The sequence below is a fragment of the Eubalaena glacialis genome, chromosome 2 (assembly GCF_028564815.1).
Source record: "Eubalaena glacialis isolate mEubGla1 chromosome 2, mEubGla1.1.hap2.+ XY, whole genome shotgun sequence".
NCBI classification, from domain to species: domain Eukaryota; kingdom Metazoa; phylum Chordata; class Mammalia; order Artiodactyla; family Balaenidae; genus Eubalaena; species Eubalaena glacialis.
Window position 1 is genome coordinate 192,218,559 of NC_083717.1, and position 26,083 is coordinate 192,244,641.

Below are 26,083 nucleotides of genomic sequence, written 5' to 3' on the forward strand. Positions count from 1 at the left end.
AGAGTTCCTGTTGCCCCGCACCCACACCGGCGCTGGGTGTGGTCAGTGTTCTGGATTTTGGCCATTTACGAGGTGTGTGGTGGTATCTTATTAGTTAAATTTGTATTTCCCTGATAACATATGATATAAAGCAACTTTTCGTAAGCTTATTTGCCATCTGTATATCTTCTTTGACAAGGTGTCTGTTAAGATCTTTGGCCCATTTTTATTTATTTTTAATATTTATTTTATTTATTTAGTTAGTTGCACTGGATCTTAGTTGCGGCCGGCAGGCTCCTTAGTTGTGGCATGCAAACTCTTAGCTGCGGCATGCATGTGGGATCTAGTTCCCTGACCAGGGATCGAACCTGGGCCCCCTGCATTGGGACCGTGGGGTCTTAACCACTGCGCCACCAGGGAAGTCCCTGGCCCATTTGTAATTGGGTTGTTTGTTTTCTTATTTTGAGTTTTAAGAGTTCTTTGTATATTTTGGATAATAGTCCTTTACCATGTATATCTTTTGTAAATCTTTCCACAAGGTCTGTGACTTGTATTTTCATTCTCTTGAAAATGTCCTTTTTTTTTTTTTGAAGTATATTTGCTTTGCAATATTGTACTAGTTTCAGGTGTATAGCATTGTGATTCAGTATTTTTACAGATTATATTCCATTAAAAGTTATTACAGAACAATGACTATAATTCCCTGTGCTATACAATATATCCTTGTTGCTTATCTATTTTATACATAGTAGTTTGTATCTCTTAATCCCATACCCTTAATTTGCCCTTTCTGCCTTTCCTCTACCCACTAGTAACCACTAATTTATTTTCTATATCTGTGGGTAGGTTTCTGTTTTGCATATACTTCATCTGTATTATTTTTTTGATTCCACATACACATATAAGCAATACCATACAGTATTTGCCTCTCTGTCTGACTTATTTTACTAAGCACAATACTTTTTGGTCCATCCACGTTGCTGCAAATGGCAGAATTTCATTCTTTTTTATGGATGAGTAATATTCCAGTGTGTGTGTGTGTGTGTATATACACATATACATATATGACATCTTATCCATTCGTCTGTTGATAGGCACTTGGGTAGCTTCCAAATCTAGCTATTGTAAATCATGCTGCTATGAACATTCGGGTGCATGTATATTTCTTGATGATATCTTTTTTTAATTTTAATGAAGTCCAACTTATCAATTATTTCTTTTATGGATCAACCCTTGGTGTTATATCTAAAAAGTCATCACCAAACTCAAGTTCATCTAGATTTCCTCATGTGTTATCTTCTAGGATTTTTATAGTTTTGCATTCTACATTTAGGTTCATGATCCATTTTGAGTTAATTTTTGTGAGGAATGTAAGGTCTGTGTCTAGATTCATTTTTTTTACGTTTGAATGTCCAGTAGTTCCAGCACCATTTGTCAAAAAGACTATCTTTGCCCCGTTGTATTGCCTTTGCTCCTCTGTCAAAGATCAGCTGACTATATTTATATGGGTCTATTTCTGGACTCTCTATTCTGTTCTTTGATCTATTTTTCTATTCTTTCATTAATATCACACTGTCTTGATTACTGTAGCTTTATACAAAGTCTCGAAGTTGGGTAGTGTCAGTCCTCTAACTTATTCTTCTTTTTCAATATTGTGTTGAGTATTCTGGGGTTTTTTTTGTTTTTTTCTTTTGCCTCTCTATATAAACTTTAAAATTTGTTTTTTAATATCCACAAGATAGCCTGCTGGGATTTTGATTGGGCTTTCATTGAATCCATAAATCAAGTTGGGAAGAATTGACGTCTTGCAATATCGAGTCTTCCTATCCATGAACATGGAATATCTCCCCATTTATTTACTTCTTTGATTTCTTTTATCAGAGTTTTGTAGTTTTCCTCATATAGGTCTTGTACATATTTTGTTAATTATAAACCTAAGTATTTCATTTTGATAGGGTGCTAATGTAAACAGTATTGTGTTTTTAATTTCAAACTTGTTCATTGCTGGTGTGTAGGAAAGTGAGTGACTTTTGTATATTAACCTCGCATCCTACAACCTTGTTATAATCATTTATTCCATTTTTGGTCAATTCTTTCATATATTCTACATAGATAGTCATGTCATCTGCAAAGACATTTTTATTTCTTTCGTCCCAATCTGTATACCCTTCACTTGCTCTTCTTGTCTTATCGCAGCATTAGCTAGGACTTCCAGTATGAATTGAAAAGGAGTGGTGAGAAGAGACATTCTTACTTGTTCCTTATGTTAGTGGGAGAGCTTCAAGTTTCTCACTATGAAGTATTATATTGGCTCTAGGTTTTTGTAGGTATTCTTTATCAAGTGGAGGAAGTTATCCCTCTGTTCCTAGTTACTGAGAGTTTTTATCATGAATGTGTGTTGGATTTTGTCCAATGATTTTTCTGCAAACATTGAAATGGTCATGTGATTTTTCTTCTTTAACCTGTTGATGTGATGGGTTATATTAATTGATTTTCAAATGTTGAACCAGGCTTCCATACCTGTGATAAATCCCACTTGGTTGTGGTCTATAATTTTTTTTGTACATTGTGGGATTCAATTTGCTAATATTTTGTTAAGAATTTTTGCATCTATGTTTGTGAGAAATATTGGTCTGTAGTTTTCTTTTCTTGTGATGTCTTTGTCTGGTTTGGGTATTAGGGTAATGCTGTCCTCATGGAATGGGACAGGAAGTATTCCCTCTGCTTCTATCTTCTGAAAGAGTTGTAGAGAATTGGTGTAATTTTTTCCTTAATATTTGGTAGGAGTCACCAGTGAACCCATCTGAGTTTGGTGTTTTCTGTTTTGGAAAGTTATTAATTATTGATTCAATTACTTTAATAGATATAGTCTTATTCAGAATGTCTATTTTTCTTGTGTGAGTTTTGGCAGACTGTGTCTTTCAAGAAATGTGTCTATTTCATCTAGGTTATCAAATTCATGGTTCATAGTATTCCTTTGTTATCTTCTTAATGTCCATGCGATCTGTAGTGCTGTCTCCTCATTCCTTTCTGATATTAGTAACTTGTATCCTCTCTCTTTTTTTCTTAGTTAGCCTGAGTAGAGGCTGAGCAATTGCATTGATCTTTTCAGTGAACCAGCTTTTGATTTCATTGATTTTCTCTATTGATTTCCTGTTTTCAATTTCACTGATTTCTGCTCTAATTTTTATTATTTGTTTTCTTCTGCTTACTTTGGATTTAATTTGCTTCTCTTTTTCTAGTTTACTAAGGTGGAAGTTTAGATGACTGATTTTAGATCTTTCTTATTTTCTAATATATGCATTCAATGCTATATATTTCCCTCCAAGCACCGCTTTCACTGCATCCTACACATTTTGATTAGTTGTGCTTTCATTTTCATTTAGTTCAAAATATTTTTAATTTATCTTGAGATTCTTTCTTTGACCCATGTGTTATTTAGAATTGTGTTGTTTAATCTCCAAGTATTTTGGGATTTTACAGCTATCTTTCTGTTATTTATTTCTAATTCAATTCCACTGTGGTCCAAGATCGGACCTTGTATGATTTCTATTATTTTACATTTGTTAAGATGCACTTTATGGCCCAGAATGTGGTCTTTCTTGGTGAATATTCCATGTGAGCTTGAGAAGAATGTGTTTTTTTCTGTTTTTGAATGAAGCAGTCTATAGGTGTTCATTACATCCAGTCAATTGATTGTGGTTGAATTCAACTATGTCCTTATTGATTTTCTGCCTGCTGAATCTGTCCATTTCTGATGGAAGGGTGTTGAAGTCTCCAACTATAATAGTGTATTCATCTATTTCTCCTTGTAGTCCTATCAGTTTTGCCTCACATATTTTGACACTCTGTTGTTAGGCACATACACATTAAGGATTGTTATGTCTTCTTGGAGAATTGATTCCTTTATTGTTATATAATGCCCCTCTTTATCCCTGATAAGTTTCCTTGCTCTGAAGTTTACTCTATCTGAAATTAATATACCTACTCCTGCTTTCTTTTGATTATTTTTACCATGGGATATCTTTCTCCATCCATTTACTTTTAATCCCTATGTGCTTTTATATTTAAAGTGGATTTCTTGTAGACAACACATAGTTGGGTTCTGTTTTTGAAGCCACTCTGACAATCTCTGTCTTTTAATTGGTTCATTTAGACCATTGACATTCAAAGTGATTACAGATGTGGTTGGACTGATATCTACTATGTTTGTTACTATTTTCTATTTGTGCCCTTATTCTTTGTTCCTATTTTTGTCTTTCTACTCTTTTCTGTCTTTTTGTTGTTGTTGTTTATTTGAGCATTTCATATGATTCTATTTTCTCTCCTCACTTAGTGTATCAGTTGTACTCTTTTAAAACTATTTTTTGTGGTTGTCCTAACATATGCAATATACATTTACAACTAATCCAAGTCCACTTTCAAATAACACTGTACTATTTCACAGGTAGTGCAAGTACCTATAACAGCAAAATAATCGTAATTCCTCCTTCCCATCCCGTGTACCATTACTGTCATTAATTTTGTTTATACATAAGTACACATTATGTATCAAGTAAGATGAATTAAGAATTAGGTTGATTAAGAAAAATAAAAGGTTTTTATTTTACCTTCACTATTCCTTCTCCTATGCTCTTCCTTTCTTTATGTAGATCCAAGTTTCTGACCTATATTATTGTCCTTCTCTCTAAAGAACTTCTTTTTACATTTCTTGCAAGGCAGGCCTACTGGCAACAAATTCCCTCAGTTTTGCTTGTCTGAGAAAGCCCTTACTTCTCCTTCACTTTAGAAGGATTATTTTGGGGAGCCCCTGGTAGCCTAGTGGTTAGGATTCCAGGTTTTCCCTGCCATGGCTGGGGTTCAATCCCTGGTTGGGGAACTAAGATCCCGCATGCTGCACCATGTGGCCAAAAAAAAAGGAAAAAAAGAACTCCACCTTCTTATCCATACCTCCCCCCATATTTACCCAAATTCCTTGGTATACTTCTGGAACCAATGAGATGACCCCACTTCAAAGCCTCTGAAATGGATCAAAATAAGGTAAGCATTATCTTACCTCTAAGCCACACCAGAAACCAGTACCCAATCTTAACGCCCCCATTCTATTTCCCATTTGAATGATGCTTAGCCCTGGGGCCAGGCAACCTGCTGGGAGAGTCAGGGGACAGCCCAACCCATATTGTTCCAGTGCCAAAATTATGCAAGATGAACCCCTGTGAAGCCCCTCCCATTAGTCAGTTACCATAGAGAAGTTGAAAAACAAAAATTCCCCACAGAAATTAAAGTTTCAATGGAATGAAAGCACCCCATCCCCCGCCCCGCAATCTGGCAGACTCGACTGTCAGGCTCCAAGTGTGGTGAGGCCAGTGGGGGGCTGGGGTGGGTTATCCTTCACTAATCAGGTGGGTCCCCAGCATCACTTCCACAGGAGGAATTAATCCAGCCTCAAGAGTCACACACTCCCCACAGGTCCCCAAAGTGGCCAGGATGATAAGGACAGGCCCCCATACCCCAGATCAGCCCCCAAAAAGGCAGAGTCTCCCCTCTGCCCACCTCCCCCCACCCCCAGAGCGGGGGAGGGACTGGGAGCACCTGGGTGGAAACAGGGAGCCAGAGGAGGGAATTCCTGGGCTCCTCGGCACCAAGATGCTGGTTGTTCTTAGTTTACAACTTTAGCTTAAACTCAGAAAAAATCTCCCACCAGGATGCAAACTGTGGGCCTCTCTCTGCTTCACAGATTCTCAGAGGAGCCTCCTTCATACGGCTGTTTCTCCCAGAAAACTGGATTCGATACACTCCTCACCACGATGGAGTGGTACCTCATGCCCAGGTTTACCTCAAGTCCTCTGGCTGGGGGTGTCTGCTGCTTTTGTGCCCCAGTGTCCATCCTCCCAGCACTTGGACCCCACTTTCCCTGGAGGAACGCCCCTCTCAGCCATGTCAGCTGTGAGGCCACCCCCAGACTACAAGACGGTGATGACGCAGGGATGACAATCCAGACCATTCTGTTGGCTTGGGAAGAGAAGGGGCACAGGACCCTGGCCTTCAGTTTGTAAGAGCCTGAGAATCCCACTGACCTCCTGGAGCTCCAGTCATGTTGCACCTGAAGCCAGATCTAGACTTTTCCTGCTTTTGTGAACTGATAGATTGATTCCCTTTTCGCTTAAGCAAGGCTGAGTCAGATTTTCTGCACATCGTACAACGAATGAAGCCTTCTTCCGCTGAGAGTCCTGGGCGCTTAAGAATTCTTTGCTTTTATTTCCCCTTTGACACCCCCTGCCCCACACACAGTGTGCCACATACGTATATGCACACAACGGGAAAGTCTCCAAGGAAAGTTCTAGACCTCACGGTCCCTGAGCCAATACCCTGCTCTGACCCCGCTCTGCCCTGGGCCTGGAGCTGTTTGTTGCCCTCTCCTCTTCTAGAATATTCCTTAGTGGATGAGGCTGCTCCCAGGCAGGGTTCTCCCAGCCCCCCAAGCTCATCCCAGTTGGGAAGTGACCCTCTGTGTACTGGCCAGGCCCCACAGCCTGGCTGGTCCTCTGCTCCTGAACTTCCCTTGAATCTCCCAGGGGCAGCTGAAGCCTCCTCCCTCCAGCCCCCTCTTCTTCCTGCAGCCCTGGGCTTCCCTGATGTTCCTCACCCTCTGTCCCCAGGCCCCTGGGGTCCACTGCTCACCAGGTCTCCTTCTGCCCCTGTGCTTGCAGGGTGGACAAACGAGGTCTCATCCCTCTGTTCCCCATCCCTGCTTTGCCTGCAGGACCAACTCCTGTTTTTAAACTTAGACCAGGTCGCCCAAGGTTGATGTCCTATTCCCAGGGACAACCACCTTCTGAGGCCTCTCCCCCTCTTACTTAGCTTCTCCGCCCCCCCCCATTCCACCCCTCCGCCTCTTGGTGCACCTGATCCAGAGCCCACGGGTTCCAGCTCTAGGCCTTTTTAACTCCCTTCTTATCTCCTGAGATGGTCCTCAGGCTCAGCTCAACACGAAGATGAAGGGTCAAAGCTGTCCTTTCCCTTTACCTGGTCATTAAACACACACCACCACTGTTGAGAGTGAGTGTAGAGGGGCAAAGGCAGAGGCCGGGACCCCAGAGATGATGCTGCAGGGGCGGCGAGTCGTGGTCAGATCCTGGATCTATTTTGAAAGTGGGTCCAGTGGGTTTCCTGGTGGCTTCCACAAGGGATGTGTAAATAGAGAGGGGTGACTCGGGGTTTGGGCCTGAGCACGTGGAAGGGTGGGGTTGCCATCCATTGCCCTTCACTGTCACAGAGGTGGGGGCAGAAGACAGAGCTGAGTCTGGCGCTGAGAAGTTTGCCACCTCATCAGCCACCCTGAGCAACAGCTGGGGGTGGGCGGGAGGTGTAAATCCGGGCGTTGTCGGCATGTGGATGAGACCTCCAAGGGGTGTGTGTAGATAAAGACAGGGAGCGAGGATGGGGAGAAGAAGCTGAAAGTGTGTGCTGGGGACACAGCTCGATCCCTGGCTGGAGATGTGCACCAAACAGGAGGAAGAACTCAACTGGGGGAGGCCAATCTCGTGCCATCTACACTTAGATTCCAAAAGCCCCAAGTCTTGGGTGCCACAGACCACAGTCCTGGAGGAGAAAGGGGTGTGGGAATAAAAATGCAAGCGTTCCCACTCACCAAACAGCCCGCACCTGAGTTCTGCCTTTATTGGAATGGGGTCTCCCTGACCCCATGATCTGACGTGGGTCCCCGCTGACAGTGTTTGCTCGACCACCTGAGGCTGCAGCAGAGGGCTGAGTGGGAGGGAAACGAAGATCTGCCCCAGTTCCCACAGGCGAAGTGGCCCGGCCACCTAGGGCCTGCCAATAGCCCTTGGGAGGGACAGCAGCCCAGACGGAGCTGACACGTGGGAAAGGCCAGGCCAGCTCTCGGGGACCTGCGTCTCTTCCACCTGTCAGCACAGGATCCAGGGGGTGGAGAAGACTTGGGGCCTCTTATGCAATGACTGGACTGCTGACCACGCCCACCGACCACGCCCACCGCGAACTGCGGCGCCGCCAGCCCCTCACCTCCGCCAGTGCAATCCGCATTTGTTCCCCCACGGGACGCACTGGGTAGGCGGTAGGCTCAGAGCTCCCGCACCCCTCCTCCAACCCCAACCCAAACACCTCAGGCGGGGCCCACACACAAGAGAGACAGAAGCAGAGCTGCTCTGGCTGAAAGGGTCGGGGGCTCAGAGCCCACCTGCTTAACCTTTACCTCGCTGGGACCAATAGGGGGGCACGCCCGCGAGAACACGGGAGCCCACTCAATCCTTCAAACCACGCTGAGAGGCCAGTGTCATCACTGTGCAGAAGAGGAGACCGAGCTTCAGAGAGGACACAGGGCTCTGGAGTAGTAGCCTCGTCAGTCTCCCACGTGGGGTCGGTTCTTCATGTGGTTTTCCTGCGTGCTCCTCCCCAGGCACAGGCTGTCTGTCTGCGAGGCTTATGCCTGGTTTCCTCTAATTATTTGTCATTTTATGTTCTATTTTGTTTAATTTTACATTCTATTTTATTTCATGTTATGTCTTGTTGTATTGCATTATATTATTTTGAGCACCAAGAGCCTGGAGTCACATCCTGGACCTACCTGCGGTCACTGCCCAGGTTGAGACACCAGGAGTGGGGCTGGGATAGGACCTCCCCGCCCCCGCAGGTCAGCTCCTGCTGCCTCATAATGGGTCATCTAGTCACTGGATGGAAATATCATCAGAACCCGTCCCTGGGCCCCCAGGATGGGTGTAAAATAAAACAAATTTTTAAAATGTGTATGCAGCCAACCAAAAAGATGCCAGTGACTCAAAGGAAGCCGGACTCTCACATTCCCCAGGAAGCTACATTGGAGGCCAGTTGGCCTGGTGCTCTGGATGTCCACTGGCAAAAGGAGGAAAAGCAGACTCCCAGCACCCAGGAAATGCCCCACTGGCTCTTGCTGACGTCTTCATGACCTGCCTCAAAGGGATACCCAGAGGCCCTGACCTCCCCAGCCTCCCTTTTCCAGATTGATAGGCCTGGAATCCCTCAGATCACGTTCCCCAGGGCTGTCCATCCATCCTCTCGCTCCACTGGGAAGACGTAGTGGCCTGGCCCCTGCCTGCCCTGGGAGCCCAGGCTGATCATCTGGTGGGTAGGCAGCCACCCACACTGGTCTGTCTGTGATGCAGGGGGAAGGGGAAAGGTCTTTGATTGAAATGCTCCTCCCCGTGAGGCTGACCTGGCCAGGTCATGGAGAATTTTAACACCCCTCCTCGATCCCAGGTTTCACACCCCCCTCCCCTTCGTGAAATGACATCTCTCGTTTCTCTTATTGCCGCCATCCCCCTCCATGCCCTTTTGAGCATTTCCTGCACTGCTGCATCCCCCTGCCTTTGGGAGCTCACTTGACATTTCCAGAAGGAAGAAAGGAAGGGAGGAAGATGGGGAGGGATGAACGGATGAAGGAACCAAGTAGAATGAAAGCCACTCTGAGCGTGGTGTCCAGGGTCAGATGGGAGGCACTTCTCTATTTGGTGAGGGGTGACAGCTGGGGGGTTGCACAGGGGAGCAGAAGCTGGGGCTTAGAAGAGACTCAGCAAGTGTTTGCCAGAAGCTTCCATCATGTCTGGGGTGGCCCTTCCTGCCGCCTAGAGGGGCAAGTGAGCGGGGAGAGGTGCAGGGTTGGGGAGAGGGAGCAGCTGTCCTCAGCACAGCCTCACCATAGTCTCACGCCCCATTTCCTTCAGGCTTCTTTGAACAAGTCCCTGAGAAGATGCTGGGGATCCCCGGGGGCCACCTGTGGGGATGAGAAGGTTCTGGTTTCGGGTTGGCTGCCTACTGCCTCCTGGGTAATCTTAGTAAGCCTCTTCCTCTCCCTGCTGGTCCAGAACTGCACTGTCCTCGTGTGGCTCCCGAGCCAGTCTGAGCTGAGCTGAGCTGGGCCGTCAGTGCAAAACACACCCTGGAAAGTAAAGACAGCCGGAAAAAAAGAATGCAGAATATCTCGATAGTAAGTTTTGTACTGATCGCATGTTGAAATGATGCTTGGGATGTGTTAGTTAAATCAAATATATATTGAAATTAGGGTTACCTGTTTCTTTTTACATTTTCAATGTGGCTTCTAGAACATTTTAAATGACGTATGTGGCTCTCATTCTGTTTCTACTGAAGGCGCTGCTCTAGAGAGTTCTAAGGCCTTTTGGTGTGAGTGCTGTGATAACCCCCCGTATACACACACAGTAAGGAGGATTTTGACCGTGTTTGCTGGTTGATTGATGAGTTAAGTAAGTGTGATATTAAGCTGGGGAGGTCCAGGCAGCCCGGGGAAGCAGGGGCTTCAGGAGGATGTTGATTAGACAGGATGGGGATGGGCTACTTGCCTTTCTTCCAGATCTTCCAGTTTTCCTGGGAACTCCAGTGAGGGCTGGAGCAGAGAGAAGGGTTCTGTTCTGGAGAGTTTGCCACCCCCAATAGCGCCCACTCTTCTCCCGGGGGGTCAAATGATTTAACCTTCCAGAGGAGGTTCCCAAGAAGGTCACTTCCTTCCTCAAGTTCTAGAGCTGGGACACTGCCAGCAACTCCAGGACTTGCACCCTGTCTGACCCATGGCCTGGCCGGTGCCAGCCTCACAGGGGCTGGAGGTCACCTCCTGTCAGTCCTGGATTCATCCATCCCAAAGGAGGCTGGTGGCTCAGCTTGACAGATGCACGTTCCCAGGTCACAGTGACCCAAGGGTGGTTGCAGGAAGTGGAGCTCCCCCTGGGAAAAAGCCCAGTGTGGGGGGTCAGGGGATCTGGGCTCGTGGAGGACTGGCTAGGGAGAGGGCCCAGGCTCTTCCTCGGGTCAGCACAGTCCCCTCTAACCAGGTCACTGGGGCTCCATGCCCCCGCATAGGTGCTGGCTACAGCGTGTGTTCCCACGCAAATTTACTTCAAGATTGTGGTCCTCTCCACCTTTTGAGCTCTGGAATATTGAATTTACAACAGGCTGGGTGGAACAGGGTGGTAACTCCCTTGCCCCCCTCCCCATTCCCTCCCCCGCAGGTCCCCCCTGCTGGACCCATCCCTCCATTCCTCCCACACCCGAGCTGTCCTCTTTGTTCCCAAGATGCTGTTTCAGCTCAGCTCACGCCTGTCCTGTTTGTCCCTCCACCTTCCAGAGCCCCCATCTGCCCCATGCCTCCCAGCTCTCCCACCATCCCTCCTTCCCAAATCCCCTGTGAGCGCTCCAGCCGCCCACCACCACCAGGCAGGCTCCCCAAAATGAGAATCTACCCAAGACCCAGCCCAGTGGCCACTCCTGGGGATCCTCCTCCACCCCCACCCCTTGGCTGGCCTACAGGGAGTCTCTGTGCCAATTAGGAAAAGGCGCCCCTGGATGGTTGCAGGGGAGGGAGTGCGGCCTCCAGCAGCAGTTCCCACACCATCTGCAATCTGGTCTTCACTGGCCCGACTTCCCTTTCTGACCGTGAGCTCTGCCAGGACAGTGACGGGTCTGCTGTGCTCACCACTGGGTCCCCAGGTGATCCATCAGTGCTGCTTCTGTGATGGAAGCGCCCGGGGATGACGCCACAGAAGCGGGGATGTGCAGGCGCCTGTGTGTGGACCAGCCTGGGAGGGGCTGGTGTGTGGCCGGGGTGAGGAGAGAAGCAGGGAAAGAAGGGGGCCCTTGGCAATGGGGGGACAGGTGGACAGCCACCTTGAGGTCCTGAGGTGAGGTCCAGAGAGCACTGTTTGGGCTGCGCAGAGCTGGGACCAGTGGCCAGCCATTTAGATACAGATAAGTTAAAGACCGTGTTAGTTTCCTAGGGCTGCCGCAACAAGTACCAGAAACTGAGGGCTACTATGGACTAAACTGTGTCCCCTGAAATTCACGTGGTGAAGCCCTTACCCCAGGAGCTCAGAAGGCAACTGTATTTGGAGACAGGGCCTTTAAAGAGGTGATTAACTTAAAATGAGGCCACATGGGTGGGCCCTCATCCCTGTGCCTGGTGTCCTTATAAAAAGAGGAGATTTGACCCACAAAGGTAAAATGGGTCAAAGAGACACCGGGGATGCTTGAGTACGGAGTGGAGACGATGTGAAGACACGGAGAGGAGAAGACGGCCGTCCACAAGCCAAGGAGAGAGCCCTCGGGAGAACCCAACCCTGCCAACACCGTGATCTGGGACTTCTAGCCTCCAGAACTGTGAGAAATAAACACGAGTTGTTTTAAGCCCCCCAGGCAATGGCATTTTGTTATGGGAGCCCGAGCAAACTAACGCAGGGGCTTAGAATAGTTATGTACTGTCCCACAGTTCCGGAGTTTGGAACTCGAAAATCAAGGTGTCAGCACGGCCGTGGTCCAGGCCTCTCTCCCAGCTTCTGGTGGTTCCTTGGCTTCTGGCAGCCAGACTCCCATCTTCCCATGGTGTGTGTCTGTGTTCAGATCTCCTCTTCTTATAAAGACCTCAGTCATATTGGATTAGGGCCCACCCTAATGTCCTCAACTTAGTTACATCTGCAAAGACCCTATTTCCAAATAAGGTCACATTCTGAGGTCCCAGGGGTTAAGACTTCAGCACATGAATTTGTGGGGAGACACAATTCAACCTATTGTGGACTGAACTGTGTCCCCCCAAATTCATATGTTGAATCCCTAAACCCCAATGTGGCTATATTTGGAGTTAGGCCTTTAGGGAAGTAATTAAGGATAAATGAGGCCAAAGGGTAGGGCCCTAATCCTGTAGGGCTGGTGTCCTTATAAGAAAGGGAAGAGACACCAGAGATACCTCTCTCCCTCTCTCTCTCTCCACGCACACACTGAAAAAGGTTACGTGAGGGCACAGCAAGAAGGCAATGTCTGCAAGCTCGGAAGAGCAGTCTCACCAGAAACCAGCCCTGGAGGCACATTGACTTTGGACTTCCAGCCTCCAGAACTGAGAAAATAAAGTGTTGTTGTTTAAGCCTCCCAGCCTGTGGGGTTTTGTTTTGTTTTGTTTTATGGCAGACCAAGCAGACTAAAACACAGCCCATAACAAAGCCTTATCTATTAAATCATTTTGTTACAAGTGACAGGAACTCAAATTAAACCACTTTATCTTTTTTAATATTTATTTTTTATTTATTTATTTATTTTGTTTTTTTTTTTTTTGGCTGCATCAGGTCTTAGTTGCAGCATGCGGGATCTTCGTTGAGGCATGCGAGATCTGTTGTTGTGGCACGTGGGCTTCTCTCTAGTTGTGGCGTACGGGTTTTCTCTCTCTAGTTGTGGCAAGGGTTCCAGAGTGTGTGGGCTCTGTAGTTGCAGCACGCAGTCTCTCTCGTTGAGGCGCGCGGGCTCAGTAGTTGCGGCGCACGGGCTTAGTTGCCCCGCAGCATGTGGGATCTTAGCTCCCCGACCAGGGATCGAACCCGCATCCACTGCATTGGAAGGTGGATTCTTTACCACCAGACCACCGGTCAAAAAGAAACCACTTTAAACCAAAAGTGGTTTAACCACTTTAAACAAAAAGAAAATGTCTTAGGTCGATAACTGAAAAGACCGAGACCCGGGTACCACAGAACCCAGGAGTTGTCCGGCTCTTTCTTTCTGTCCCTCTTTCTGCATCTGCCTCTCCTGGCTCCTCTCTCCTCGACGTGGCTCTGTCCTGGGGTAACTCCTCACCAGCATGGGGGCTGCGGCCACGCCAGGTGAGCTCGGCGTCCCCTTCAGCAACTTCCGTGAAAGGGGAGCATCTCCTGCAGGAGGTCAATGTGCAGAGGGGCTCAGACGCCAAGGCCACACCTGGGGTGGGGAGTGGGCAGCTCAAAAAAAAAAAAAACACCCCAAAATGAACACAAAGGCACCCAGGAGCCAACTGAAAGAGCTCCCAATGGCCAAAGTTGGAAGAAAATGAGCAAGAAAATAAATAACCCAGCGTTGGATTATAACCCGAAGTAGAACATAAAGATCCATGAGTCCATATGGATACAAATAAATGATTGAATAAATAAATGTGGGGAAAGAGACAAATCTCCGATGCAGAAGAATTCCAAATAATTTACGTAGCTGCTCCACCCTCAAGGAGGCGAGGCACAGCTCCCCACTCCTCAAGTGTCGTGTCTGCTGCACAGTGACTTCCTTCCAAAGACCACGGTGTCGGAAGGGGGAGGTAATTTATTTAGTTTTTGTCAGGAGAAACCTGACAAACATTATCTCAGCCGGATTATCAAGGTCCATGTCAACCGGGATGTTGATAGCATGTACCCTCGGTACGACGTGATGGAAGCGAAACTTTACCTCCGTGGTCGTCCTTCCCCAGTCCCATAACCCTTGTGTCATCATGAGAAAAACATCTTACAGTTGACAGGTATCTTACAAAATACTCAGCCAGTCATCCTCAAATGTCAAGGTCATAAAAACAAGGAAAGTCTAAGAAACTGTCACAGCCAAGAGGAACCTAGGTAGCCATGACAACTGAATGTAATGTAATGTCCTGGGAGGGATCTTGGAATGGGAAAAGGACATTAGGGAAAAACTAAGAGAATGTGAATAAAGTATGGAGTTTGGTTAATAACAATATGTCAATATCAGCTCAATAATTGTGACAAATGTACCATGCTGATATAAGATGTCAAGAATAAGAGATACCATGTGGAGTTTACAAGAACTCTCTGGACGATCTTTTTAATAATCCTGTAGCTGTAAAACTATCCTCAAATAAAAGGTTTATTGAAAAGTTTAAATAAAATGGGGACCAGTCGGGTTCTGTGATGGTTAATTTTCTGTGTCACCCTGACTGGCCAGGAGGTGTCCTGATTAAACATTCTTTCCCGTGTGTCTGGGAGGTGTTTCTGGATGAGATTACCACTGGAATCAGTGGACTCAGTCAAGCAGAGTTCCCTCCCCAATGGGGGTTGGGCATCATCCAATCCGCCAAAATGACCTAAGAGTTTCCACGTGTGCCCTGAAGGAGACGGTCATCTTCCGGAGCTGCAGGGCTGGAACTGCTAAAAATCAAACAGCAGTTCATCCTGTGGTTGGCCGAATTACAAAGCAAATTGAACTCCCATCCTCACAGGGCGTCTCCTTCCCGTTAAAGCGAGGGCGTTATCACTTTGCTGTACACTTGAGACGAACACAACATTGTTAATCAACTATACTCCAATATAAAATTTTAAAAAAACAAACAGAAAAACCACGAAGGCTTGTTAATATTAAATGTAGAGCTTGATTTACATAATTGTCTTAGACGACAATTGAAAATCATTCTATAATAATGTTAATATATTTGGATATTGCGCACTATTTAAATAAAGATACATTCTTAAATGCTTTCAAAAAAATAATAAAGTGAGGGCGTTGACTGGGGGAGCATGAGGACGTGTGGAGAGACCCTGATGAACTAGGAACACTGAACCCCCAAATTCCTTTGAGTCTTCTCTACCAGTGGCAGGGTCTGCCCACCTTGCAGGGGTATTGGCCTCTCCAGAGTAGAGGTAGCAGACTTTCCATCTCCATCAGAGGGGATGAAGCCTACATGCCTAGGAAACTACCAGCTGCCTGATTCCCCTCAGGACCCACCACATCACCCCTCTTTGCTTCTAGACCAATAACTAGACTCTAGTCCCAGCAGGGCCCTAAAGATGGAGTACAAAACGTGACTCAGGAGGGGGTGCGCTGCATTCCAAGAGAACTACGTGAGTTTCCTAATTTATAGACAGAAACCGGGAGCACGTGTGGGAATCGATACTAAGGGTGTGGGGTACGGGGGAAGGAATATAAGGTTGTTCAGGCTGAATTTTTTGACGTGGACTCACTACGCAGATATTCCGCATTTATGTAGCAGCTTGGAATGTTAGAAAGGACCCTAATGGCTCCAACACGGACCAAAAGGTAGCCCAAACCTGAGGGAATTAAACTATTCTTTGCTTGAATGTACAGAAAGGGGCTCAAAGGCCTAGGTAGACTGGGAGGTTAGACTGGCTTTATCATTTAAGATATACTCACCCACAGTGGGAAGGTCAGAAGACAGCTTTCACCGAGACTGTGAGGAACCGGTGGGTGACGGGAGCCCCACCATTCTTGCAGGGCTCTGTGATTGTCCTTCTCTGTAGACCAGACCTCCCTGGGAACTGGAGTCACTAAGTTGGGAAATCTAAATGCAATGGGGAGTATTGGACCCCGGGTTGCCAGGGGCCAATGGCGGCACTCACCAGCCACTGGCAAGGGGGGCGTGGTGAGCGCAGTGGACGCAGAGTCAAAGCCGCGGTGAGAATGGTCTGACTCGCGAGACCTATAGGCTGGCGCAGAGATCATGATGTTCCTAGAAGGGAAACAGTCAGGAAGCCCTCGGTTCTTACCTGGTCTCTATCAGCAGAACATTTCTGGGTCGGTACTTCCCTGGTGGTCCGGTGGTTAAGACTCAGTGGTCCCAATGCAGGGGGCACGGGTTCGATCCCTGGTCAGGGAAATAGATCCCGCATGCCGCAACTAAAGATCCCACATGCTGCAATGAAGATCCTGTGTGCTGCAACTAAGACCCTGGGCAGCCAATAAATGAATGAATGAATAAATAAATAAATAAAACATTTCCAGGTCAAGTGAACACACGTCTGACCACAGTCATAAAAGCAGAGTCATGGCCCCTAAATGGATTCCCAGACTTGAGGCAGTTTACAGACCCAGGACCCCCTGAATGAAGGGGAGGCCAGATCCCCGTGAGGAAGGACCCTGTGCACTACTGAAAGGTAGCACGTTAGGCTTTCTCCCAGCCTTCCCCCAGGTAAATACACACTGGGAGAAGCGAATAATCAGACCTTTTGAGGACTACTGGACACTGGCTCTGGACTGATTCCAGGAGACCCCAAATGTCACCCTCCCGTCAGACTAGGGGCTTGCAGAGGTCCGGTGGTAAATGGACCTTTAGCTCAAGTCTGTCTCACAGTGGGTCTCCAAGCCCATCCTGTGGTTAACTTCCGAGTCCCATGCATAATTGGAAAAGACACACTGAGCAGCAGGCAGAATCCCCATGTAGGTTCCCTGACCTGTGGAGTGTGGGCTATGAGGGTGGGAAAGGCCAAGCGGAAGACACTAGAACCACCTCCACCCAGGAAAACAGTGAACCCAAACCACCACACATCCCGGAGGGATGTGGAGATTGATGCCATCATCAAAGATTGGAAAGATGCTGGGTGGTGATTCCCACCACATCCCATCCAGCTCACCTATTTGGCCTGTGCGGAGACAGATGGATCTTTTTTTATATATATAAACGTACTTCTTTTGGCTGCATTGGGTCTTCGTTGCTGCGCGCGGGCTTTCTCTAGTTGCAGCGAGCATGGGCTCCTCTTCGTTGTGGTGCGCGGGCTTCTCATTACAGTGGCTTCTCTCGTTGTGGAGCATGGGCCCTAGGCGCAGGCTTCAGTAATTGTGGCACGTGGGCTCAGTAGTTGTGGCACAAAGGCTTCGTTGCTCCGCGGCATGTGGGATCTTCCCGGACCAGGGCTCGAACCCGTGTCCCCTGCATTGGGAGGCAGATTCTCAACCACTGCGCCACCAGGGAAGCCCCAAGACAGATGGATCTTGAGAACAACAGTGAATTGTCGTTGGCTTAGCCAGGTAGTGACTCAATCACAGCTGCCGCACCGGATGTGGTTTCATTGCTTGAGCAAAGTAACACATCCCCGGGCACTTGGTGCGCAACTGTTCACCTGGCAAATGCCTTTTCCTCCATTCCTGTCCCTGAGGTCTAGCAGAAGCCAGATGCTCTCAGCTGGCAAGGGCATGCACACCTGCACTGCCCGACCCCAGGGGTGGATCAGATCTCCCACCTAGGTCATAATTTAGTTCACAGGGACATTGCCTGCTTTTCCTTCCACAGGACATCACACTGGTCCATTATATTGCTGACATTATGCTGATTGGACCTGGTGAGCAAGAAGTAGCAACTTCTCTAGACTTATTGGTAAGATATGTGCATGTCAGAGGGTGGGAAGTAATTCCAAATAAAACTCGGGGCCTTCTACCTCAGTGAAATTTCTAGGGGTCCAGTGGGATGGGACATGCTGAGATATCCCTTCTAAAGTGAAGGACCAGTTCTTGCATCCGACCCCTCCTGCATCGAAGAAAGAGGCACGATGCCTAGTGGGCCTCCTTGGATTTTGAAGGCAGTATAGTCCTCATCTGGATGTGCTGCTCTGGCTGATTCACCTAGTGACCCGGACTCTAGTTCTGAGTGGGATCCAGGACAAAAGAAGGCTCTGCAGTAGGTCCAGGCTGCCATCCGGGCTGCTCTGCCACTGCCAGCAGATCCAGTTGTACCTCAAGTGCCAAAAGGTGATGTTGTTTGGTGCCTTTAGCAGGCCCTATAGGTGAATTGCAGCGCAGGCCTTTAGGATTTTGGAGCAAGGTCCTGCCATCCTCTGCAGATAACTACTCTCCTTTTGAGAGACAGCTCTTGCCCTGCTATTGGGTCCTAGTGGATACTGAATGCTTGACCATGGGTCACCAAGTTACCATGTCTTTTGAGCAGCCCATCATGAACTGGGTGACCCACCAAGCCATAAAGCTGGGCACGCATAGCAACACGCCATCATCAAATGGAAAGGATGTATGGGTGATCGGGTCTGAGCAGGCCCCCAAGACACAAGTAAGTTACATGAAGAAGTGGCCCGAATACCCACGGTCCCCACTTCTGCTACATTGCCTTCTCTTCCCAGCCCACACCTGTGGCCTCATGGGGAGTTCTCTACCACCCGTTGACGGAGGGAGAGGAGAATCCAGCCTGGTTTACAGATGGGTCTGCACGAGATGCAGGCGCCGCCAGAAAGTGGGCAGCTGCAGCCCTGCAGCCCCTCTCTGGGACGCCCCTGAAGGACCGGGTGAAGGGAGCTCTTTTCAGTGGGCAGAACTTCCAGCAGAGCACCTGGCCGTGCACTTTGCTTGGAAGGAGAGATGTCCAGTGAGTGATTATACACCACTTCATGGGCTGTGGCCAGGGGCTTGGTTGATGGTCAGAGACTTGGAAGGAATATGATTGGAAAATTGGTGACCAATTCAGGGAGGAGGTATAAGTGTAGTCCTCTCTGGATGGGCAAAAAGCATGAAAATATTTGTGCCTCCTGTGAATCTCACCAAAGGATGACTTCAGCAAAGGAGAATTTTAATAATCAAGTGATTAGATTTTAATAATCAAATGGTGGTCTCTTTCCCCAGCCACCCCTCTCATCACCCAATAGACTCATGAACAGAGTGGCCATGGTGGCAGGAATGGAGGCTCTGTGTGGGCCCAGCAACATGGAGTTCACTCACCACAGCCGATGGGGCTACAGTCTGGCAGAGTGCCCAGTCGGCCAGCCACAGAGACCAACACTGATCCCCTGATGTGGCACCGTTCCCTGGGGAGATCAGCCAGCGGCTACCTGCGGCAGGTTGACTACGTTGACCCACTTTCACTGTGGAAGGGGCAGTGTTTTGTTCTTACTGGAATAGACGCTTACTCTGGATATGGATTTGCCTTCTCTGCATGCGGTGGTTCTGCCAAAACTACCATCGATGGACTCACAGAAAGCCTCCAAACAGCATTGCTTCTGATCAAGGAACTCACTTCACAGCAAAGAAGTACAGCAATGGGCCCAAGCTTATAGGATTCACTGCTCTTACCATGTTCCCCGCCATCCTAAAACAGCTGGCTTGATAGTGGAGCGGAATGGCCCCTTAAAGACTTAATCACAGTGCAGTTAGGTAGCAGTATTTTGCAGGGCTGGAGCAAGGTCTTCCAGAAGGCTGTACATGCTCTGGATCAGCATCTAATATACAGAGCTGTTTCTCCGGTAGCCAAGATTCACAAGTCCAGGAATGAAGGTGTGGAAATGGGAATGGCACCTCCCACTATACCCCTAGTGATCCACTAGCAAAATTGTGTTTCCTGATCCCACAACTTTGTGATCTGCTGACCTAAAGATCTTACTTCCAGAGGGAGGAGTGCTTCCACCAGGAGACACAATAATGATGCCACTGAACTGGAAGTTAAGACTGTCGCCCAGCCTTTTTGGGCCCCTCCTGCCTCTGAACCAACAGGCAAAGAAGGGAGTTATGGTGCTGGCTGGGGGATTGATCCTGACCTCAAGGGGAAATTGGACTCCTACTCCACAATGGGTGCAGGCAAGGGTACGTCTGGAACACAGGAGATCCCTTAGGGGATCTCTGTGATTAGTGTTCACGGGAAACTGCAACAACCCCATCCAGGCAGGACTACCAATGGCCCAGACGCTTCAGGAATGAAGGTTTGGGTCACCCCACCATATAAAGAACCATGACCAGCTAAGGCGCTTACTGAAGGCAAAGAGAATACAGAACGGGGAATGGAAGGAGGTCATTATAAATACCAGCTGTGGAGGATTAACCAAGATGGCGGAGTAGAAGGACGTGCTCTCACTCCCTCTTGTGAGAACACCAGAATCACAACTGGCTGCTGGACAATCATCGACAGGAAGACACTGGACTTCACCAAGGAGGATACCCCACGTCCCAGGACAGAGGAGAAGCCACAGTGAGACGGTAGGAGGGGCACAATCAGAGTAAAATCAAATCCCATAACTGCTGGGTGGGTGACTCACAGACTGGCGAGCACTTATACCACAGAAGTCCACCCACTGGAGTGAACGTTCTGAGCCCCACGTCAGGCTTCCCAACCTGGGGGTCTGGCAACGGGAGGAGGAATTCATAGAGAATCAGACTTTGAAGCCTAGTGGGAATTGATTGCAGGACTTCGACAGGACTGGGGGAAACAGAGAACCCACTCTTGGAGGGCGTACACAAAATAGTGTGTGCATCAGGACCCAGGGGAAGGAGCAGTGACCCTGGGGGAGACTGAACCAGACATAACTGCTGGTGTTGGGGGGGTCTCCTGCAGAGGCGGGGGCTGGCTCTGTTTCACCGTGGGGACAAGGACACTGGCAGCGGAGGTTCTGGGAAGTACTCCTTGGCGTGAGCCCTCCCAGAGTCTGCCATTAGCCCCACCAAAGAGCCCGGGTAGGCTCCAGTGTTGGGTTGCCTCAGGCAAAACAACCAACAGGGAGGGAACCCAGCCCCACCCAGCAACAGTCAAGTGGATTAAAGTTTTACAGAGCTCTGACCCCCACAGCAACAGTCAGCTCTACCCACCTCCAGAGCCTCCCATCAAGCCTCTTAGATAGCCTCAACCACCAGAGGGCAGACAGCAGAAGCAAGAAAAACTACAGTCCTGCAGCCTGTGGAACAGAAACCAAATTTACAGAAAGATAGACAAGATGAAAAGGCAGAGGGCTATATACCAGATGAAGGAACAAGAAAAAACCCCAGAAAAACAACTAAATGAAGTGGAGATAGGCAACCTTCCAGAAAAAGAATTCAGAATAATGATAGTGAAGATGATCCAGGACCTTGGAATAAGAATGGAGGCAAAGATTGAGAAGATGCAAGAAATGATTAACAAAGACCTAGAAGAATTAAAGAACAAACAAACAGAGATGACCAATACAATAACTGAAATGAAAACTACACTAGAAGGAATCAATAGTAGAATAACTGAGGCAGAAGAACGGATAAGTGACCTGGAAGACATAATGGTGGAATTCACTGCTGCGGAACAAACTAAAGAAAAAAGAATGAAAAGAAATGAAGACAGCCTAAGAGACCTCTGGGACAACATTAAACGCAACAACATTCACATTATAGGGGTCCCAGAAGGAGAAGAGAGAGAGAAAGGACCAGAGAAAATATTTGAAGAGATTATAGTTGAAAACTTCCCTAACATGGGAAAGGAAATAGCCACCCAAGTCCAGGAAGCGCAGAGAGTCCCATACAGGATAAACCCAAGGAGAAGCACGCCGAGACACATAGTAATCAAAGTGGCAAAAATTAAAGACAAAGAAAAATTATTGAAAGCAGCAAGGGAAAAACGACAAATAACATACAAGGGAACTCCCATAAGGTTAACAGCTGATTTCTCAACAGAAACTCTACAAGCCAGAAGGGAGTGGCATGATATACTTAAAGTGATGAAAGGGAAGAACCTACAACCAAGATTACTCTACCCGGCAAGGATCTCATTTAGATTTGATGGAGAAATCAAAAGCTTTACAGACAAGCAAAAGCTAAGAGAATTCAGCACCACCAAACCAGCTCTACAACAAATGTTAAAGGAACTTCTCTAAGTGGGAAACACAAGAGAAGAAAAGGACCTACAAAAACAAACCCAAAACAATTAAGAAAATGGTCATAGGAACATACATATCGATAATTACCTTAAACGTGAATGGATTAAATGCTCCAGCCAAAAGACACAGGCTTGCTGAATGGATACAAAAACAAGACCCATATATATGCTGTCTACAAGAGACCCACTTTAGACCTAGGGACACATACAGACTGAAAGTGAGGGGATGGAAAAAGATATTCCATGCAAATGGAAATCAAAAGAAAGCTGGAGTAGCTATACTCATATCAGATAAAATAGACTTTAGAATAAAGAATGTTACAAGAGACAAGGAAGGACACTACATAATGATCAAGGGATCAATCCAAGAAGAAGATATAACAATTATAAATATATATGTACCCAACATAGGAGCACCTCATTACATAAGGCAATTGCTAACAGCTATAAAAGAGGAAATTGATAGTAACACAATAATAGTGGGGGACTTTAACACCTCACTTACACCAATGGACAGATCATCCAAAATGAAAATAAATAAGGAAACAGAAGCTTTAAATGACACAATAGACCAGATAGATTTAATTGATATTTATAGGACATTCCATCCAAAAACAGCAGATTACACGTTCTTCTCAAGTGCGCACGGAACATTCTCCAGGATAGATCACATCTTGGGTCACAAATCAAGCCTCAGTAAATTTAAGGAAATTGAAATCATATCAAGCATCTTTTCTGACCACAACGCTATGAGATTAGAAATGAATTACAGGGGAAAAAGCGTAAAAAACACAAACACATGGAGGCTAAACAATACGTTACTAAATAACCAAGAGATTACTGAAGAAATCAAAGAGGAAATCAAAAAATACCTAGAGACAAATGACAATGAAAACACGACAACCCAAAACCTATGGGATGCTGCAAAAGCAGTTCTAAGAGGAAAGTTTATAGCTATACAAGCCTACCTAAAGAAACAAGAAAAATCTCAAGTAAACAATCTAACCTTACACCTAAAGAAACTAGAGAAAGAAGAACAAACAAAACCCAAAGTTAGCAGAAGGAAAGAAATCATAAAGATCAGAGCAGAAATAAATGAAATAGAAACAAAGAAAACAATAGCAAAGATCAATAAAACTAAAAGCTGGTTCTTTGAGAAGATAAACAAAATTGATAAGCCATTAGCCAGACTCATCAAGAAAAAGAGGGAGAGGACTCAAATCAATAAAATCAGAAATGAAAAAGGAGAAGTTACAACAGACACCGCAGAAATACAAAGCATCCTAAGAGACTACTACAAGCAACTTTATGCCAATAAAATGGACAACCTGGAAGAAATGGACAAATTCTTAGAAAGGTATAACCTTCCAAGACTGAACCAGGAAGAAGCAGAAAATATGAACAGACCAATCACAAGTAATGAAATTGAAACTGTGATTAAAAATCTTCCAACAAACAAAAGTCCAGGACCAGATGGCTTCACAGGTGAATTCTATCAAACATTTAGAGAAGAGCTAACACCTATCCTTCTCAAACTCTTCCAAAAAATTGCAGAGGAAGGAACACTCCCAAACTCATTCTATGAGGCCACCATCACCCTGATACCAAAACCAGACAAAGACACTACAAAAAAAGAAAATTACAGACCAATATCACTGATGAATATAGATGCAAAAATCCTCAACAAAATACTAGCAAACAGAATCCAACAACACATTAAAAGGATCATACACCACGATCAAGTGGGATTTATCCCAGGGATGCAAGGATTCTTCAATATACGCAAATCAATCAATGTGATACACCATATTAACAAATTGAAGAATAAAAACCATATGATCATCTCAATAGATGCAGAAAAAGCTTTTGACAAAATTCAACACCCATTTATGATAAAAACTCTCCAGAAAGTGGGCATAGAGGGAACCTACCTCAACATAATAAAGGCCATATACGACAAACCCACAGCAAACATCATTCTCAACGGTGAAAAACTGAAAGCATTTCCTCTAAGATCAGGAACGAGACAAGGATGTCCACTCTCACCACTATTATTCAACATAGTTCTGGAAGTCCTAGCCACAGCAATCAGAGAAGAAAAAGAAATAAAAGGAATACAAATTGGAAAAGAAGAAGTAAAACTGTCACTGTTTGCAGATGACATGATACTATACATAGAGAATCCTAAAACTGCCACCAGAAAACTGCTAGAGCTAATTAATGAATATGGTAAAGTTGCAGGATACAAAATTAATGCACAGAAATCTCTTGCATTCCTATACACTAATGGTGAAAAATCTGAAAGAGAAATTATGGAAACACTCCCATTTACCATTGCAACAAAAAGAATAAAATACCTAGGAATAAACCTACCTAGGGAGACAAAAGACCTGTATGCAGAAAACTATAAGACACTGATGAAAGAAATTAAAGATGATACCAACAGATGGAGAGATATACCATGTTCTTGGATTGGAAGAATCAACATTGTGAAAATGACTATACTACCCAAAGCAATCTACAGATTCAATGCAATCCCTATCAAATTACCAATGGCATTTTTTACGGAGCTAGAAAAAATCATCTTAAAATTTGTATGGAGACACAAAAGACCCCGAATAGCCAAAGCAGTCTTGAGGGAAAAAAACGGAGCTGGAGGAATCAGACTCCCTGACTTCAGACTATACTACAAAGCTACAGTAATCAAGACAATATGGTACTGGCACAAAAACAGAAACATAGATCAATGGAACAAGATAGAAAGCCCAGAGATAAACCCACGCACCTATCGTCAACTAATCTATGACAAAGGAGGCAAAGATATACGATGGAGAAAAGACAGTCTCTTCAATAAGTGGTGCTGGGAAAACTGGACAGCTACATGTAAAAGAATGAAATTAGAATACTCCCTAACACCATACACAAAAATAAACTCAAAATGGATTACAGACCTAAATGTAAGACTGGACACTATAAAACTCTTAGAGGAAAACATAGGAAGAACACTCTTTGACATAAATCACAGCAAGATCTTTTTTGATCCACCTCCTAGAGTAATGGAAATAAAAACAAAAATAAACAAATGGGACCTAATGAAACTTCAAAGCTTTTGCACAGCAAAGGAAACCATAAACAAGACGAAAAGACAACCCTCAGAATGGGAGAAAATATTTGCAAACGAATCAACGGACAAAGGATTTATCTCCAAAATATATAAACAGCTCATTCAGCTCAATATTAAAGAAACAAACACCCCAATCCAAAAATGGGCAGAAGACCTAAATAGACATTTCTCCAAAGAAGACATACAGACGGCCACGAAGCACATGAAAAGATGCTCAACATCACTAATTATTAGAGAAATGCAAATCAAAACTACAATGAGGTATCACCTCACACCAGTTAGAATGGGCATCATCAGAAAATCTACAAACAACAAATGCTGGAGAGGGTGTGGAGAAAAGGGAACCCTGTTGCACTGTTGGTGGGAATGTAAATTGATACAGCCACTATGGAGAACAATATGGAGGTTCCTTAAAAAACTAAAAATAGAATTACCATATGACACAGCAATCCCACTACTGGGCATATACCCAGAGAAAACCGTAATTCAAAAAGACACATGCACCCGAATGTTCATTGCAGCACTATTTACAATAGCCAGGTCATGGAAGCAACCTAAATGCCCATCAACAGACGAATGGATAAAGAAGTTGTGGTACATATATACAATGGAATATTACTCAGCCATAAAAAGGAATGAAATTGAGTCATTTGTTGAGACGTGGATGGATCTAGAGACTGTCATACAGAGTGAAGTAAGTCAGAAAGAGAAAAACAAATATCGTATATTAACGCATGTATGTGGAACCTAGAAAAATGGTACAGATGAGCCGGTTTGCAGGGCAGAAGTTGAGACACAGATGTAGAGAACAGACATATGGACACCAAGCG